Genomic DNA, 20,845 nt, shown 5'->3' with positions numbered 1-20,845 from the left:
GAATCACTTTACAGAAGAAAGCAGCTGAAACCATGCTCACAAGGCCTAGTGTTTCTGAGTGTATCTCACTGCATCGATCTAACCCCTTAAACACCTTTCTTTATGACTGTAATACTGTAGATGAAAAACAGCCTGGCATAAACCATACACGCAGATCCGCTAAGAGCAATATATTATTATGCATTACTATTGCTTAGGGAGGGGAGGAGTAAATGACCCAATCAAAACCTTCATCTCTTGCGAATCACGTCCCCACGCTCAACAGTGGTAATAAAAACCGTTTTATGCTCTGCCCATCTGGATATATACAGATATATCTGTTTGTATAAATGTAACACAATACAGTTATAACATATGGAGGTGTGGGTTTGTATACCCGTGGCGCGTTAGTGTCCTCCTGTGAGTGCACCATACACCCCCTCGAACACCAAAGGTTTTGCTTCAAGCCTGCAGCACCAAAGATGCGGGACGAGTGTATTCAAGCCAGAAACGCGCCTGCAGGCAGAAGAGCTGCTTTGCAGAGAGCACCCGACACTAATTCTGGTAAATATTTGGGGGATAGTTCTAAAATGCAACAACACAGAATCAATCCACTTACCTCGCAAGGTGCAGATGCTGGAAAAATACCTTCTTCTTCTTACTGTGCCTTCATCAGCCAGCAAAATAAAAAGCTCTCCATATCTGCAGTGCAAGGTACATAAATGTTCAAGGCGCGAGCAGGGATTTTCCCGCGTCGTGACTTCTGCCTCCGCAGTATACAAATAAAGCACACCCACCTGTCACAGAAAATCCTTCCGCAGAAAAGAGGAGCCGAGCGGGGGTTTTAATTAGCGGCTGCCCTCTCTCCTCCTGCAGGCAAGAGCTGCCGTCCTAATGAATGAGCGAGTACGCAGGCTGTGCGCGTGTGCATGTGCCCGCGCGCTGCCCGCGCAGCTCGGCCACTTACGCGCACCCTGCGAGGGCTGCCATGCATGGCCGGCTCACAGCCCCCTGAGCTGCTCTTCCGAGAATTACACGATGCGTCGCTGAGCTGCTTAATTAATCTGCTACTGTAAGTCAAAGAAAAGAGCCTCCGAGGAGGGAACAGGCCGGCCATAAATAAGAAGCTACAGTAGCGGGCACGGAGAACATCCCCCCCCACCTCACCCCGTCCCCTCAGCTGCCCTTGCAAACCCTCCTCTTGGCAGCTACGAAGGAAAGAAGGGTGCACGGGGTGATTTCGACCAGGGGCACAGGAGACACTAAATTAGTAGGACGTGGTGAGCCAGGGGTCTGGCTTGACTCTCAGAGCCACCAAAAGATGTAAATCGAAAAAGGTCATCAAAAATGTGATACATACTGTTGTAATCTTCCTTTACCTGCTGCACTCTCCTTTCAGTAGTTCTCTGCCTACCTGCTCAGCTTGTGATGAGGTCATGTAGAATGTTGGTGTGTGTTTGTTTGAGTGGAGTGTCAGTTGATCTGGAGGGCTGAGGGGCAACTTAAAGGACAACTTAAGAGGCACTTAATGAACTTACTATCTTTCTATAACTTAAGAATAAATATACTTGGCGTAACTACAAGACCCAGACTACACATCATCTTTCATTACAATACTGGCGACGAGTTGGAGAACTTACGTGATCTACATTGAATTGGCGTATACATATGGAACTGAAGGAGTGCAAAAAGAAGCTAACTGACTGTCAATACGAAACTGAAGAAGAGCAAGCAAAAGAAGCCAACTGTCTGTCCATAAGAAACTGAAGAAGTGCACGTTAGAGAAGCAAACTGGCTGTCCACATGCCCCACCAGTGACCATAGACCGGTCGGCCCCAACGTGGATGTGCCCGTGCTTGTTGAACTTGGGTGAGTGTTCCCATTTGTGATCGGTTTGCCTGCTAACCTAAAGATTAATTCTACATAACAGCGTGTGACATTTCCTGATATTCATTGTGTGGAAAAGCTGACCTTTGAGGCAGAGTGGAAAAGCGCAACATCGTGTACAGAAAGAGTAAATATGCAGCAGATCTAGTCTGATTTGAAAGGTTCACACACAGCTGATGTTTTGTGAAAGTGAAAGCGTGTCTTGACTGTAGAAGAGACGCGTTTGCAGCGTGTTTTGCCAGCTAAAGAAACTTTTAACTTTAAAAATCGAGCCAGTGTTTCTTTCTGTGCTAGCTGACTCACCGTTTTTCTTGTGAGTGACGGTTGGTCCTTGGAGCTCTTTCCAGTTCACCTGCATGCCTGGAATGATGACGTCTTTGGAATTCTTCGTGGTGTTAATGAAGGTCTCCTTTGACCCTTGTGACGTTTGATTTGAGAAGGCTACCTCCGTCACGTCGGCGTTATTTTCAGCGCCTAAGCGTGCCCAATTTCCTTTAGAAAGCGACGCTGAACGACGTTGTGGCAGCCATTTTGGCACATTGGGAAGAATCCTTTTATTGTGCTGAGAACCATGACGTTTAGCATTGAAGTATGGAGATCGCAATGTTTTTGTTTTCCGGTTTGGTTCACGACGTCTATCATGTCCCTTGCATGAACTCTGGATTTAACCTGCACCAACTGGACTATGGATGAATGATTACTTTAATTAGACTTTTGGGCGAAGTTTTAGACTTTCGGATGAGGTATCGCTCATCTTCACATGGACTGGACTTTCCGGTGAGGTATCGCTCATTCTTTTACTTGGATTGGACTTTCGGGTGAGGTATCGCTCATCTATCTTGACCACGGTGACCACGTTTATTGTTTTAGTTTGTTGTGTTACTATCTACCTTGTGATGTTTACATTTTGGTTTTCACAACATTGTTTAAGGGGCATGTAACAGTTGTATGCTTGTTTTTATGTTATGTGGGGCATTATCAGAATGGTGTTGTTTTTATGGAAGACGTCGCGAATCTTCCCGTATTTACAACATTCCTTACTTGAGACAGCTCACCGGAACATGAGACTTTATTATTTTTGCTGGTCATTTGTAGTTTTTGTCTCTTGTTTTCTGGTGTGGTGGTTGGTAAATGTGTGTGGTATTTCTCTTGCCTGGTGTGTTCCTTTTCACAGTTGTACGTGTGTGTCATGGGTTATAAGATATCCCTAATTTTAGTTTGTCGTGGGTTATAGTTATCCATATTTTGTTTTCCGTGGGTTTAGTTTCCCAAAATCTGTTTACCTTAGGTTTAAAGAAACCTATCAGATGTTTGCCATGGGCATGGCGTTTTCCATAATTTGTTTTCCTTTGGGTATGTTTTCCCAAATTTTTTTGTCTATTTTGGGATTAGTTATACCCAAAATTTGTTTTCCTTTGGGTGAAGGAGTGCCCAGGGTGAGTTGCTTTTGGATTGGCGTGGCTCGCGGTGTGCTTGCCTTTGTTTCGAAGTGTTCATGGGTCAGTGTTTTGGATTTGCAGTTGGCAGGGTGACCCATCATATGTTTGCCTTGAGTTCTAAATAATCTTATTTGGTTAGTTTTGGATTTACAGTTACCCATAGTTTTTTCTTTATGGGTGTTGGCTCTGTCATGTGGCGTTTAGGTACACCGTGTGGTGTGTTGTTCATGGAAACACAGTATGTAATTTTTTTTTAATTGAAAAATTTTGACTTGCATTCCTTGTTTTCCTTATTTTATCAGAGAGTAGGGTATATTACATGTTTTTTTTTTACTATCAATTGTGTGTTTTACCATCTCTATACAATATTGAGTAAAGGGGTAGGATGTGTAGTATGTTTTAATTCATGGTGTTATAAAAGGGGTAGATGGCATGTTTTATTTCATGCATCTTTCCTCTCTCTTTTGTTGTTCCACTACACTACTTCCTTACATTTGTCTGTTATGGTCTTCATAACAATCGGAGGTAATGTCCCTTATCTTTTCTCTGCTTTCAATGCATCCTCCTGTGCTCTAACGTGTGTCTAACAGCTTCACACTTTCTAATTATTTTTCATATTATAATGGGGGAGATGTGTTGTAATCTTCCTTTACCTGCTGCACTCTCCTTTCAGTAGTTCTCTGCCTACCTGCTCAGCTTGTGATGAGGTCATGTAGAATGTTGGTGTGTGTTTGTTTGAGTGGAGTGTGGTAAATAAATAATTAAATACCTGTTCTATTTTTGACTAGATATACAATAACAGATAGCTCAATAAATAAGAGTCAAGATTCGAGGTAGCTGGAGTTTGCAGGTTTTAATCAGGCATAAAGGACAGGAACAGGACAACCTGCATGGGAATGGGATGGCAGCTGCCGGGGAGCAGGATCTGGGAGCATAAGGGGTAACTTTTAATAACAGTGCACAATATTTATAGTTAAACAATTGCATTACAGTTAATACAGTAGGCGTAGCAGTGGGCGGAGTTTGTAGCAGTCGCGAAAGATAAGGCAGAAAGTAGGTGTAACAAGAGGCGTGTACATAGACATGTGATGTAAACGTAACAGAAGATGTCATAAATGGGGCGGAAACATGGAGGGGGCTACCTAAGGAGCCGGGACCTCTAACCTAGTGGTGCGCGCAAGCTGGCAATGACGTGTTACTAGGAGAAGCTGGGGGCTATGACTTCTGCACTAGAAGAGGAGACGAAAGTCTGGAGTGTCAGAGCGACATGTACCTAAACACTATCTAGTATCTGATGTTTAGAGAACATGTTGATAGAATCCAAAAGTTATCAGGGCAAAGGCTAACAGACACTAAGACTGGTGCATGCATTATTCTACATGTAGTGCGTGTTGAGGAATATTAAATGACCATTAATACAGTATTTCTCTTACATGGAGACGTAAAGGCTAGACGATGACTGAAACTATTGATGCGATTCAGTAGCTTAGGAATGCAGAGAAGGAGGGCTGGACTGATAACTAGAATCATTACATACTCTTGGCAGACTGGCAGGCAGAGCCAGGCCGAGCCGGGCACTGTGAGGCAGGAAGTAAGTGAAGGGTCAGGGATACAGGTGGGGGCTGTATCGCTCCTCAGCGAGGGTTTAGGAGACAGGAGCTGAATCTGAGTCCGGGCCCTTTTGAGGCCTAGAAACGGGGACTTTTACTGAATTAATCGTGCACACTGTGAAACGTGGCAACATAGGTTTACATAGGCCTAATACTCGTAGCTTTCACGAGAACTGGAAACTGGCATACTAGAGTTGGACACAACTAGAATTGCGTCTTTAATCGATCATAAGGGAATACATATGCATATTAATCATGCACATATAACATAAGATGGGGAACACGTAGGGACACGGAACATGGCAAAATTTACTTTTCCACATTCCCTCCTTGTCACTACGTTTCCATCAGGAAACATCAATATTCATGATACCATCTATCATTTCATACAGTATCATTTGCTCGTCTCGAATTGTCTTGGAACGGGACTTAGGACTAGGAATACAGGATGTAGCACAAATGCCGCAAATCGCAGGGCCACATTGTATACAGAGGCAGCAACTGAATATGATCATTACTGCAATACCTAGAAATGACAATACTTTCCATCCCCAGGCAGATATGATATCCCAGAGCTAACCGGACCATGTCCAGGTGCCTGGATTCTGGTGTAACTGATGGGCAATTTTATGAAGTCTGGTTATAGCTGAATAAACAGACGGCGCGTTATTAGGAATGAAAATGCAGCAACTAGATCCGATGACTCTACATGCTCCTCCTCTATCGGCCAGTATGACGTCAAGAACGAGACGATTTTGGAGCACGACAAATCTCATAGCAGATTGCTCTTCGGTTAAATTACCTAGAGCAGAAGTAGTCTCATTCACTACTGCTTCAAGGGTTCTGGTTAACCTACGTATTAACTTACTATTCTGGATAGGTCCTATAAAAAAGAAGAAACCTTTATTGAAATCTGTATACTGTTCTAGAGCAGTTTCAGTTTGATCGACAATTGGGGACTCGATCTCCCTTCTATGTCTAATGTGTACTAGATGTGTGTTTCTATGATAATCAGATGGGGCTAGAAAAACTGGTGGCAGTAGGAAGGCAATGTAACAGGTTCCATCCCAATCGAGGGGCAGACGAACATATGCGGTCTGACCACAAACAAAATAAGAATGACGTGAGGCTTTGAAAATAGATTTCCCACTGTCACTATACTCGACAGTAGTAGTACAATCACTATGTCCTACATGTGCGGAACCATTCTTTCGGACACATAACTCGCCTTTGACTGGTAGTACTGAAATAGCAGGTAAGTCTGGAGTAGTATCAGACTGAACATTCAGGACCATGAAATTCGAAGGATAGTTACCTAAATTATAAACTTCATTTTCTAGATCTAACCCTGTTCTATGGGGGAGACCTTGCTTGTCTGGAAAACATGTTCTATTCAGAAGGGACATATCATTTGAAGATGACGTTAACGTGGACCATGCTCCACACGAACCATTATGTGAAAACGGATAAGGAAAGAGTGGCAGAACTCCCTTCGGTGTCTGGAAAGGGGGGAGTCGACCACACACCCAACAATTGGTAGCATTGCTGGTCTGGTGTGAATAATGTAACATTCTGATGAATGTGTTATTGCGCATAGCAAGACGATAGGATAACTCGTGAGGAGGCAGATCACTAAACGTGTGCTCTACTGTAGCATTAGAAAACTTATTTACATGTGAACTTGGAAAACATAAATGCAATGCATAACTTGTGCAGGTAATCATCAAACTTAGAAACAATAGAAAACTTAGAAAAACGATACATCGGATAGAGTTTTGACTAACTCTCTCACTATGGGGGTCTATCTCATACATGTCAGATACCTGTCTAACCGTTTCACCCGAGGGGGACTTAGACAATTAAACTGGCTGACTTATTTTACTAGACCGGAGTTTCGATTTATACTCCTGCTGCGGAGTTTTCTCTAACAGAGGAACTTTTAGTTCTGGATTTGAATGAATGTCTAATTTAGAGTCTGGTTTCAGGTAGTCCTTTGAAATGGAAATGTCTGTAGAAATGTCATTAAAAGTCTTGTTTCTGAGTCCGTGAAATTTCTTGACATGAGACAGATGGACCCAACCCTTACGGCCCTCCAACTTCACGGCCGTACGGGTGGTCAGAAGGACTAGTTGAGGTTGCTTCCAGCGGGGCTCCAGCAGACTTGAACGATCAAAATTCCTCACAAGGACAAAACATCCTGGAACGATTTCATGCGGTTTCACCTCGGTATTGTCTGGAAATGCAGCGGCGACCTGTGAACGACAAGAGTGTAGGGCAGACATCAAGGAAGCTAGGTAATCTGTCAGCATATTACTGGAAACATCTGTAATACTTCGGGGTCTAGGTGTACCCCACATATTCGGGGGGCGGCCGAATACGACCTCATAAGGGGACAGACCTGATCTGGAGTGTGCGACCATGCGCATATAAAACAAAGCAACTGGCAGGGCAACTAACCAGTCTACACCTTTTTCTTGACAGATCTTGGCAATACGGGTTTTCAAGGTTTGATTATGTCTCTCTACGAGACCGGCTGCTTCTGGATGGCGTACACAATGGAACTTCCACTGGTACCCTAACAAAAGGGAAACGTGCTTCATGAGTTCGGATGAAAATGGCTGGCCGTTATCAGAATACACGACCCTAGGGAGTCCATAGCGGGGGAAGAATTCACGAACCAACTGCTTGGCAGTGGTCGCGGCTGTATAATCTGGGACTGGATATGCTTCTGTCCACCTGGACAAAGCGCATACAACTACGAGGACATACTTGAAACCTCGACATCGCTCCATCTGAATATAATCCATCTGGAGGACTTCAAAAGGGTGGTCAGGAGGTTGGAATCCACCTTGTTCCACCGGGACACTTTTACCTGGATTGAATTGACAACATATCATACAAGTACGGACTTTCTGCTTGGCTGCAGCTCGTAAATGCTTGTTGAACCAAATGTTCTGGATACTGTCTAACATGGCTTTTTCTCCTAAATGTGCAGGACTATGTGCGGTATTAATAATGACTTGAACCATAGAGTCGGGGAGAAACCATGTGGCTTTTCCCTTCGTCAACCATCCCTGATCTGTCTGGACCCCTCCCTGTTCGGACCATTTCTTGATTTCCTCGGGAGTAGCATGTGACTGGATATCTATGACATCTTGAGTGGGGTCCTTAACTGTCATACATGTAGTCGGATCTGGAGTGTGTGTCAGTGTTGCGTTAACTGGAATGTCTGGAGTCTGGGCTGTAAACTTGGCTGTTCGATCTGCTAGATCGTTACCTTGAGAAATGATATCAGTAACTTTCGTATGTGCCTTGCACTTCATAATAGCGATAGATGTCGGTAAATGTATTGCATCTAACAGAGCTTGAATAAGGAGACCATGCTGAATCTTGGTTCCATGAGAAGTCATGAAACCTCTCTCCTGCCAGAGCACTCCAAAGTCGTGTACGACTCCGAATGCATAACGTGAATCTGTGTAAATGTTAACTTTCAGGTTTTTGGCACGTATGCAGGCTCGGGTCAGAGCAACTAGCTCTGCTGCTTGAGCGGACAGAGTGTCAATACGGTGTGTCTCTATAACTTCAGTCTCAGTAGTCACTGCATACGCGGCTACTAGTTCTCCTGTACTTGTTCTCATACATGAACCATCCACATAAAGTGTCAGGTCGGGATCTGGTAATGGAATATCTGTCAGGTCTTGTCTTGGCTTTGTCATGGTGTTAACTACTTCCACACAGTCATGTGTGGCAGGATTTGAAGTAACTGACGGTAACAGTGTAGCAGGATTTAGAACGTTGCAGCGTCTGATTTCTATGTGTGGCTGGAACAGTGTCAATTCATAACCTGTTAAACGTGCAATTGTCAAGTGCTGAGTCTGTGTTCGGTTTAAAAGAACTTCCACGGAGTGTGGAACTTGTACTGTCAGGGAGTGTCCTAATACTATGGAATCACTTTGTCTGATAGCTAGTGCTGTGGCTGCAACTGACTTGAGGCACGCAGGCAGAGCCTGGGCTACTGGATCTAACGTGCTTGAAAAATAAGCACAAGGCTTGTATTGTCCGGCTTGATCTTGTGTGAGAACAGATAATGCAGTACCATTACGTTCTGTGACAAAAAGTGTAAAAGGCTTACTGTAGTTCGGTGTAGCTAGAACAGGTGCTTGGCATAAAGCTTTCTTTAACTCATTAAAACTAACTGTATGTTCAGATGTCCAAGGGAGGACAGTCGATACGGCTGCCTCCTGTGTCGTTAACTGTATCAGTGGCTTAGCTAGAAATGCATACTGAGGAATCCATTGTCTGCAGTAAGAAGTGAGGCCAATAAAAGCACGTACCTCCTTCTGTGTCTTGGGTTGTGGAAGACTCGCTATTAACTGGATACGGTCTGGTGTCAACTGCCTACCCCACTTGGACAGTAAGTGGCCTAAGTAGATCACTTGCTGGACACAGAATTGTAGCTTCGAAGGGGACACCTTGTGCCCCATCTCGGCTAGGAAATACAGGACTGTAAGTGACGCACGCTCGCAGTCACGTTCAGAACGGGCTGTGATCAGTAGATCATCGACATACTGGAGCAGGGCAGTGTCAGTGGGCATGTGAATATTGTCTAGTTGTCTTTTAAGTGCTTGACTGTAAATACTAGGACTTTCTGTGAAACCTTGAGGAGCTCGTGTGAATTTATAGCTCCTTCCATTTAAACAAAAACCGAAAAGGTACTGGCTGTCTGGATGAATGGGAACACTGAAAAATGCATTCTTGAGGTCTATTACAGTAAAAAATGTAGCTTCAGAATCAATAGCTGTCAATAGGGATGAAATATCTGGGACTACTGGATACTGGGGTATGATACATTTATTAAGTTCTCGAAGGTCAATCACTAATCGATATACTGGAGGTGCATTTGGATCAGTACGTTTCATGACTGGAATGATAGGAGAATTACATACATTGGAGTCAGTTTCTACAACCACTCCTTGAGCAATGAGTTCGTCAATAATTTTGGATAAGGCTGCTACAGCCTCAGGTGGCAATCTGTACTGTCTGATTCGTGGCAAGACTACACCTTGCTTGAGGGTCACACGATGGGGTGTGATTTGCATGAAACCTACATCAGTTGGACCTTGCGCCCATAAATGCTGCGGTACATTAGACAATCTTGGATCAAAATCACGTAATACATAGTGACCTTTGAAGTCACGCAAAAACAAACGAACTCCCTCTGGGGAGCAACATATTACTGCACCTAATTCCTTCAATGTCTTAATACCTAACAAATTTTCTGGACATGATTTCGTAAGTAATAAATCAGTAGTTCGGGACAATGGACCGACTTCTAGAGTAACTGGCTTTGATATCTCGTTTACAATAGGCATTTCCTGAAAATCCAAGGGAAACATTTCTAGAGCCTGAGAGCGGAGCCCCTGGAACCTCGTCATGACTGATAGTAGTCCTACTTGCCCCTGTATCAATCAGAAACTTTCTGTCTTTCCCTAATACTTGACTATGAACATAGGGACCCTCTTGATCTACAGGTATCTCGATGAGAGGCAAGCCTACCTCCCTCTCTAGGCTGTTTCATGAATACGGTTGATACTCTGGATACTCTGACTGGGCATACTGGTACATCTGCTGTGTAACATGCTGTGTTGCAGCGATAGGCTGCGGTGCTGGAACTGTCTGTTGTGCATTCTGTGGTGACTGAGAAGTCTGTGAGACTTGCTCTGGTCTAGGCGGGCGTGGTCTTTCTTTAGTTTTACCAGTTGCTATGTTATGTTTCAGAACTGCACACTCGTTTATAAAATGACCTGGCTGTTTACAATAATTGCATGTCCCTTTAACGGGAGCTGCAGGATGACTGGCTTGATTCGGACCCCTCTTCTGACTGTCTTGTGGAACAGATTGGGCAACTAGTACTTTCATTTTCGTGTCTTTCATACGTCTCCTTTCGTGTTCTTGTTCTTCCCTTATTCTATTCTGGTGATACTGGAGCATCTGGAGCATCTGTGACGGGGTACTAGCTTGCCAAGTACTTTCGACTTTCAAAACTCGATTCTTAACTTGTGGGCTTGAATTCTCGACTAGTTTAGTAACAAAAAGATGAGGGTATGACTCACTACCTGTCTTCAAACCACTGTTGATGATAAAGCATTTCTCGAATCTAGAATAAAAATCACTAGTATCTTCATCCTGTTTCTGTTTGCATGCTGAGATTGCATCCCAGTCTTCCTTTTTCGTGGCTAATAACCTAGGCAAAACCTGAATCAATAACTCTGGTAATTCTTTACATTTATCTCCAAGACCGGTACCTGGTACTCGTATCTTATCTTCAGCTTCTAGAACTGCCCAATCGATCTTTTTCTCTCCCACCTCCCATTCTTTTTCCTTGAGTTTCTCATATACCCCTGCGGGCAACAGGACCTTTAGCATTTTAATAATATCTGGATACGTGTATTCTCCCATACGGAGCATGTCTTTTAATTCTCGATGGAACCCTGCTGGATCTTTGTCGTGACAGGGAATTAACTTCTTCATCTCTAAGAGTTCCATCTTGGTAATCGGGGTGTAAACAAATACTCGTTGCATTTCACCACCCGCTGTCCTAACTGGGTGTACTTCTCGTAACGGATGCTGTCTATCTATGTAAAATGGTTTACTTTCTGGGGGTGAGACGTGAACAAAATGCGGATTCAGAAACGTTCGATATTTGTGGCGCTGTTCTAGAATGGTACTAATTAAATCTGTACCTAAACCTTTCCATTTATACTGGAGTAACTCGTTCAGGACATCATGTAACGGACCTGGATCGGAATGCTGACCCTCATACAATGTAATGAGGTGCTGGATCATATACATACCCACCAGTCGCTGCTCGGCTGGGGGCAGTTTCAGAAACATTTGTGCCACTATTTCGTCTGAAAAAGTGGTAGAATCAGTAGCCCATCGGACTGCTGATCGGGCTAGTTCTTGTTCATGCATGGTACTAAGTTCACTATAACCGATTCGTGATTTCAGAATGTGATCGGTAGCTTGAAATACTTGCTCTAGAGAACCTTGTTCTGGTGCTGGAAGAGGAACAGTTTTCTTGTGTTCTAGACGTGAATGTCGGTCGGGAAGTCTAATTCTACCTACATACGCTATTCTAGTGGGATTCTCGTCGTCTACCTCTTCAGTAGAAGAGTTGTCTTCTTTCTCACTTACTTGTGCTGCTTTACGATTGTCGTGTAACCTTATTATTTCCTTACGAATTTTCTTGTACATACTTTCTATACTACTGAGTGTCCTGTGTCTACCCTCAGCTATATTATCACTCCACCTTGTCAGGACTTTCATTTCGGTCGGATCTTTAGTCGGACAATCTTGTTCCCTTACTAAACAATTGATTAGAAATTTTAATAGCATGAGCTGGGTCTCAGCTTTCCTTAGAGACATGATTTCGCCAATACTTTCTGGATCGTCTCCTGTACGGATAAAACGATATATTCTGTCTAGATCTTCTTTCATATTCGGTAGGGTGTCCAAATACTCGGTCACCCGTCTTACGCGCAATGAATATATAACCATATTATCATCGCCTGGGACTGGATCATAACGGCATTCAGTAAGAGCTCGTCTGATATCTGCAACGGACTGGTATTTGGGCGTACGCTGTAACGCACGTTCATATAACTCGACTAACGCTACACGTTTGATTGGCGGCGGGGTACCTGGAGGACCTCCTCCCGCGGCTCCTAAACTGGAATCGTCGACTGATACTCTTCGTGCTGGCAGAGTGACCGAAGTAGCGGGAACTTGTACTACGGGCTGGACCGGGGGTACCGTAACAGGTGCTGTAACAGGTGCCCCGGTGGCTGGAAGAACAGGAATTACATTATTTACAGGAGCTGGCGGAGCAGGATTCGCATACTCTGGGACTGTGTTGTCCAAATAGGACGAGAGAAAAATATCAGCTGCGGTCGGTTTGTGACGTAGCTTAATCGGAACTAATGGCGGCGGGAAATTACATGGTGCTTCCGGGGTTGCTTTTGGCAAGCCCTCGGCAAGAAGAGGATACATACCCTTAATGAGGGCATTTCTCTGTCGGTCTGACTGTTCGGCTTTAACTCGTTCACCTACTTCGATTAATTCCCTTTCTTGGGCTCTTTCTAAGGATTCTCTACTTAATTCTGACTTTCTGATTTCTTTCTCTGTTCTTCTATGAGATTCTTTGCGCCATAACTCGATGGCATCTTTCTGGGACTGTCTGGCTTTCTTTTTCCATAATGCTTCTTCTACTCGCATGATGCACTCTGCATCCCACGTACCTGATACGGGCCATCTATACTTTTCCTCTAACTGTTTGGTGTACTCCACCCATAAATCTAAATACAATATGGCACTTATGCCATGCTTTTGATACATAAAATGACCTGGACTGTCCCTAGGCGGGACAGGAACTGCTTCTTCTAACAGACCTTTTCTAGTTTTTAACTGACGTAACTTGGAGAACAGAGGCATGGCTGAACTGGAGTCTAGACACAATACAATACACAATGAACACAATGATTACTGAAAAACAACACATTCATACCACGACATTGAAAACACATTGAAGAACATTTAAAATAACAGTTCGGACAAAATACTACCTGGAGTACTGAAAACAGAATACATGAATTTCTCGAGAACAGAACTTGACTTAGAACAGAAACTAGAAGGACTAGATGCACTGCTAAAACAGTACGAAACTTACCGGTCCCATAAAGAGACACGTCAGGACCCGCATCCACCTAAGTGGACACTTCGTGTTGGATCTGCGTACCCAAACCCACGGACCAGAGACAAATTAATTGACCCTGTCTAGATACTACCCCAGCAACGGTACTCACCGGGCAGTAAGAACGGAAGGCCTCGGACTGGACTGGACTGCTACGACGACGGACGGACGAACTTCGGACTTCTGTTACGGGTGGGCCTCCGGATACCTCGGACCTTGGACTCTCGGCTTGGGCTCTGGTCGGGACTCGCCGCGTTCCTCCACCGCCTCGTCTGGATGCTGGACCGCAACCTCCGTCTCCTCCGTGGGCCTGAGGGATACTTGAAGCAGAAATATCTGCACGTGCACGGTATGGTTCCGTCACGGCTGCAGAGGATCAGGGGGCCTGCGTGGCTTCTCCGGAGCGTGGGGAAAGGGCAAGTACCTGTTCGGGCGCCATTATGTGGTAAATAAATAATTAAATACCTGTTCTATTTTTGACTAGATATACAATAACAGATAGCTCAATAAATAAGAGTCAAGATTCGAGGTAGCTGGAGTTTGCAGGTTTTAATCAGGCATAAAGGACAGGAACAGGACAACCTGCATGGGAATGGGATGGCAGCTGCCGGGGAGCAGGATCTGGGAGCATAAGGGGTAACTTTTAATAACAGTGCACAATATTTATAGTTAAACAATTGCATTACAGTTAATACAGTAGGCGTAGCAGTGGGCGGAGTTTGTAGCAGTCGCGAAAGATAAGGCAGAAAGTAGGTGTAACAAGAGGCGTGTACATAGACATGTGATGTAAACGTAACAGAAGATGTCATAAATGGGGCGGAAACATGGAGGGGGCTACCTAAGGAGCCGGGACCTCTAACCTAGTGGTGCGCGCAAGCTGGCAATGACGTGTTACTAGGAGAAGCTGGGGGCTATGACTTCTGCACTAGAAGAGGAGACGAAAGTCTGGAGTGTCAGAGCGACATGTACCTAAACACTATCTAGTATCTGATGTTTAGAGAACATGTTGATAGAATCCAAAAGTTATCAGGGCAAAGGCTAACAGACTCTAAGACTGGTGCATGCATTATTCTACATGTAGTGCGTGTTGAGGAATATTAAATGACCATTAATACAGTATTTCTCTTACATGGAGACGTAAAGGCTAGACGATGACTGAAACTATTGATGCGATTCAGTAGCTTAGGAATGCAGAGAAGGAGGGCTGGACTGATAACTAGAATCATAACATACTCTTGGCAGACTGGCAGGCAGAGCCAGGCCGAGCCGGGCACTGTGAGGCAGGAAGTAAGTGAAGAGTCAGGGATACAGGTGGGGGCTGTATCGCTCCTCAGCGAGGGTTCAGGAGACAGGAGCTGAATCTGAGTCCGGGCCCTTTTGAGGCCTAGAAACGGGGACTTTTACTGAATTAATCGTGCACACTGTGAAACGTGGCAACATAGGTTTACATAGGCCTAATACTCGTAGCTTTCACGAGAACTGGAAACTGGCATACTAGAGTTGGACACAACTAGAATTGCGTCTTTAATCGATCATAAGGGAATACATATGCATATTAATCATGCACATATAACATAAGATGGGGAACACGTAGGGACACAGAACATGGCAAAATTTACTTTTCCACAGGAGTGTCAGTTGATCTGGAGGGCTGAGCAGCCAGGAGGCTGCTCCTGGTGGGGCAACTTAAAGGACAACTTAAGAGGAACTTAATGAACTTACTATCTTTCTATAACTTAAGAATAAATATACTTGGCGTAACTACAAGACCCAGACTACACATCATCTTTCATTACAATACATACTTGAAAACTTTTTTCAGTTGAATATATATGATTATATTTCTTAATTAAATGACATTTATTGAAGGCGCCAGGACACCTCTCTGGTGATAGTGTGCTTTACAAATACATATAACACAACAAAGTAATATATATATTTCTGGGGAGTTTTATATAAGGCAAAACTGGAAGGTATCAGAACGCTTTACATGAGCACCAGTTGCATTATAGACGGACACATTCATTTTGTTAGGCATAGGGAGATTAAGTGATTTGCCCACAATCACATGCGTCACTCCCGAGACTTGAACCTAGTTCCCCAGATTCAGGTGGGTGCTCTAGCTATTAGGCACATCCTCTCTCTTGACCGAAGAATCCCCCCCAAATAATGCTTGGCCGTTTATTTAACATGTTTTTAGACTTCCTTACACAATCCCTGACACACCCAGACCCCCATTTACCACCTTGCTGGCATCAGTGGGGCACTCGGTCACACCACAGTCTGTACTTTGTGGCCCCTGGGCAAATGTTTGTGAGTACGCATGTATTAACCTAACCAGCAGTGCTTTTCCTTACTCTGGTGGTTCCAACTTGGTTTGACCAACAGACCATTTTTAGGAAAGGTTCAACATCTCAGTGACCACAATTAAATAATTATCAGAACAAAGAGAGTGTATGGCCCTCACAGAGGTTGCTCCTCAGCAGGGCCGTTTCTGCCATTAGGCAGGACTAGGCGGCCGCCTAGGGCGGCAAAATGTTGAGGGCGGCATTTTGTTGGGAGTCTGTCTGGACTCAGTGCAAAGTGAAGCGAAAGCGCACCTCTGGCCACCACCAGGCCTGCTGATGTAACGTTTGCATTTGCTGATGCTTGTTGTTGTTGTGTTGCGTCAGGTTAGTTAGCCCGGCCGAGCGGCGCACACCCCTAGATAAGAATTATTATTAATTATGGCGTGTGTGTGTAGAAGAGCGGGGTGTGTGCAGGTCCTCAGTGGGTCCCCAGGGCCGTCAATCTTGTAGCGCTGGGATAGCGCTACCAATGATGGCCCTGGGGAACAAATCTTGGCCAATCCACGAGCAGTGCTTCGGCCAGGGAGGGCAGGCCAGTGACGGTGACGCCAGCACGGCGCACAGTGCCACCTTCTCTCTCGGCGCGCGCGGGGGACGGGACGGACTGTGTGTGTCGGCCTTGCGCGCTGCTCCCGCCTCCCCCCGGGCCCCGGCCTTTGCCCATAATAATAATTGTAATAATTAATTACCCTGGTCTGAAGCTGCCACCTACCAGTGCCACACGGAGTCTCCGGACCGGTCCCGACAACGTCTCCCGCCGGCGCCGGCCCGCTCTCCCCAGCACAGCAGCACCACAACGAGGCTCGCTCGAGCCAAAACAGCTTAGCCGTGGTCAGGCCTGAGGCCTGGGCCTGGCCGGTGGTCGTCAGGGTCGTCGTACGTACCTCACAGCAGCAGCAGGCAGCAGCAGGTGAGGTTGTGACTCGTGAGTGACTTGAGCAGTCAATCAGAGACAGTGCACGCACCGCCGGTGAGTGAGTCAGTCAGAAGGCCGCTGGGCCTGGCTGCGAAAATAAATATAAAAATATATAAATATTTCGGATCCTAATCGGATGCATTTGCATGAGTTTAATGAATCATCATGTTAATATGTGTAATAATGATAATGTTGTTCATCACTGACCAAACGGAGAGATGTCATTTGGGCCTGGCTTTGAAAAATCTTTTCTCTGGAGGGGCTCCAAGGTGGCAATAAGGAGATGTGTAGGTGAAGGGACAGTGGATATTTTTATAGTCAGTGCTGGAGTTCTTTCTGGGCAACAGTGACTTTAAGTGTGCTCGATTCGCAGGATTTATCTCCAGTTGCAGTCAGATAGTGCAAAGACTTTCGGAGGCCGCAGGCAAAATTACATTTTATCGCATGTATGCTCCCTTTCTCGCAGCAATAATGTAATTTTGGGTGCCTTCTGGTGGTGTCATAAAGTAGCATCTGTCACGTTTTTTCCAGTCACTGCTTTCACACCTAGACTCAGTGGATGGTTAGATAATATGTTAGTGAGCTCTAGACCTCCAGCTGTAATGACGTTATTGCCGTCTATATCAGGACATGGCCTGAAAATAAGCAGCCATTGTAGTAGCTTTTAAAATCCCCAGACAACCTCGGAAAACACGTAGCACCACATTCTTAACTACTCTGAGGCTTTCCTCTTCACGTGGCAAACTGGACAGACCAAAGGCAGTCTCTTTCAGGCTGCACTGACTTGGGTTTGTTCTCTCTGTTCCTCTGTCTGTGTCAGGCCTAATGTTGTAAATGAGGCGGAGGCGGGCGGCCCCCGGGTGACGGGTGAGGTCAGGTGAATCATTCTTCATTCATCATTATCTGTTATCTCCGGGCCGAGCCCGTCCTCACGGTTGGCTGGAGAGTGGTGTGGCGCAAAAACACACACTGTCACTGAGCTGAGCAGGAGCTGGTGGTAGGGTAGCAGGACAGGCAGGCAGACAGCACTGTGAGGGGTGAGGTGACCGTGACGCCCTGTGCCCGAGACTCTGAGTGAGGACGGTTTGGATGGTGGTGGCGCGGGCGGGGCTGGTCTGGAAGCACAAGCACGAAGAGAGTGTGCTGTACTCTGCGCTGGTACGGGTTTCTACGTCAGCACCGGGTTTAAATTATCAGAATATACAGGGCCCGGCCTGAGAATATACCATATAATATTGTATATTTCTTTCATCATCTAGATGTATGCAATGCATCATAAAATTGTGTGCACAGTGCAGAACTTAAGAGCAGAGGACCCCTTACTTTATGTATGCGTTTTTGTATAGGGCGGACTTTACCAGGCCTGGACTTTACCCGAAGGTGTCAGAGTGCTTCACAATAGGAACAGAACTGATACATGAGAACATTACAAGTGAACAAATTACAAAAGCAAACGTTACATTACATGAGGCAAAAGTGACAATCGTGAGCCAACAAAATACAATAGGTATCAAACGGTGCATTACAGGAGGAAAAAGTGACATGTGTGCAGGTTGCAAAAGCGTACAAAGTAAACATAGAGGTATAATACTGCAATATATGGAGGACAGTGAGGCCCAGCCATTTTGCAGCACTGCAGCAGGCAAGCTTCATCTTTACTCATTAGTGATGGGGTTTTCTGGCTGTCCTTTAGTTTAGCGCAAAGAAACACAAACACTGGCTAAGTTGCCCTTCTCAATAAAAGAAATGGAACATAGCGTGTTGTAATACTCATCATATCTACCCCCTTATGTTAAAGTATTTGTTGGAGAGAGATCTCAATTTTGTGTAGTCCCAGATCTGAGTAGTAGAAGGTTAGAGTGTCTCATTCAAAGCACATCATGTAATGTGCAGATGACAGAATCTTTTTTTTAATGTAGCCCAGGTAAGTGGGCTACTGCTTTGAACACCATTACTTGCTGTTCATAATTAGTAAGCCTTTTAATATACCACAGTGAGCTATTGTAGGTTATGTGACGCTACATCTTTTAGCCCTCACTGAACACATCTTGTACATTGATTGACACACTTGCACAATTTATTTTCAATGTGTATGTTATGTAAAGCACTCTGACACCCTGCATTGGGTTGAGTAGTGCTGTAAAAGAAATACACTAGTGCTAATTAAAGTGTGCGTAAATACTGTGACAGACAAACACATCTGACGTTTTTACAGTTCATGCACTTGCATAAAGGGACTGGAAAAAAGTGAAAAGCATGACTCTCTTAGGTACCTGTGAAAAGCTAACATGCTGTGCACTTTTGTTTACCTCCGTTTCATTTACATTTAAGTGTGTGGTTCCAGGCCACTTGATCAAAAGGAGGTCTGATGGCCCCTTAACTTGGCCATTATCTATAAATGAAAAACTGGGACTAGACACAACATGGATCCCTCCAACAAATACATTATCCTCCAGAGTTTTATTACCAAGGGCATATGTACAAGGAAAAAGAGCATTCTGGATATTAAATGAGGTATTGTTTTTTTACAAGTGTATTATGCATTTTGAATCTATACAATATTCCGACTTATTATTGCCCTATATTTTTTTAGGTAGAATTTAGAAAGGATCAAAAATGGCAGACAGGAAAAAACTCTCAGGTGCTCAGTACAGAAAAAGAAAAGCCGATAGAGAAATACAACTATCCAAATTGGAAGGGTCTATTGAAAAATGTCTACGTTTTCCAAAGAGTTCTCTTGAAATTGTTGGGGCATCAACTTCAACCTCAGAAAAAGATGACGATATAGGCCTACCAGACAAGGCCATAGAAGTTAACAGCCAAGAACAAGAAGAAGTTATAGTGGATACTGCAAAGGATAACCTTGACACTGAAGATGGTGATCAAAGTAAACGCCAGACAGTAACAGAAGAAAGCATTAAAATAGATTATTCAGATCCTGCTTCCTGGGAACACTTACCAATAAGTGGAGACAATTTGAGAACTCTTTTAGTTGAAAATGGGCCAAAACAAGTGAGCAAATAATTTCCTTTAGATGAGGAAAAAAAGGAAATTTTCAGCTGTACATTATAAAAGAAAACTTCCAAATGGAGAAGTTGTTTACCGTGAATACCTCCAGTATTCTGTATCAACCAATAAAGTTTTCTGGTTTTGCTGTAATGTATTTGGTGGAAATTCAAGTACAAGTCTCACTCAGAATGGATGCAACGATTGGCATAATATATCAGCAATTCTGTCTTCACACGAAAAGAGTGTTGAACATATAACCAACTTCCATAACTGGAAGGGCCTGTATACAAGTCTAAAACAAGACGCAACTATAGATAGTGTTAAGACAAAAAACCTTAAAGAAGAAGAAAAGTACTGGCATCAGATCTTAGAGCGTGTAATATGTCTTGTACGAGTCTTAGGTGCACAAAATTTGGCTTTCCGTGGCAGCAGTGATAAACTTTATGCTCATGACAATGGCAATTTTCTTAAAATTGTGGAATTGCTCGCCATGTTTGATCCTATTATGAATGAACATCTCAGGGGAATACAAAATAAGGGTAGAAGACATGCTCACTATTTAGGCAACATTATTCAAAACGAACTGATCCAGGTGCTATCAAACGGTATCAAAGACAAAATCATTTCATTGGTTAAGAAGGCAAAGTATTTTTCTATCATTCTTGATTGCACCCCAGATATCAGCTGCACGGAACAAATGACCATGATCATTAGATTTGTGGACATCGTGCAATCTTCAGGAACAGAGCCATTTCAGTCTTCTGATGAAGAATTCCAAGAAAGCAGCCTCGTGCAAATAAAAGAACACTGTTTGGGATTTGTACCACTAACCGAAACGACAGGTGAATCAATGAGTCATGTTCTGAGAGATCAGCTCAAAAGCTTCTCATTGGCAATTGAAGACA

At 44.2% G+C, this 20,845-nt stretch overlaps 1 protein-coding gene across 1 annotated transcript in view; it reads right to left on the bottom strand.

Annotated features, from left to right (window-relative positions):
• NIM1K (NIM1 serine/threonine protein kinase) overlaps positions 1 to 628 on the bottom strand; it is a 209,572-nt gene extending 208,944 nt beyond the window's left edge. Inside the window, exon 1 of the mRNA XM_078677291.1 lies at positions 599 to 628. The gene's annotated coding sequence lies outside the window, so the exon portion shown is untranslated. The remainder of the gene's footprint in view (positions 1 to 598) is intronic.
• Positions 629 to 20,845: the final 20,217 nt, after the last annotated feature.

Source organism: Lissotriton helveticus, chromosome 2_1 (genome assembly GCF_964261635.1).
Source record: "Lissotriton helveticus chromosome 2_1, aLisHel1.1, whole genome shotgun sequence".
Taxonomy (NCBI): domain Eukaryota; kingdom Metazoa; phylum Chordata; class Amphibia; order Caudata; family Salamandridae; genus Lissotriton; species Lissotriton helveticus.
The sequence above is the reverse complement of the archived record's forward strand: the minus strand, read 5'-3'. Positions and strand labels throughout refer to the sequence as shown.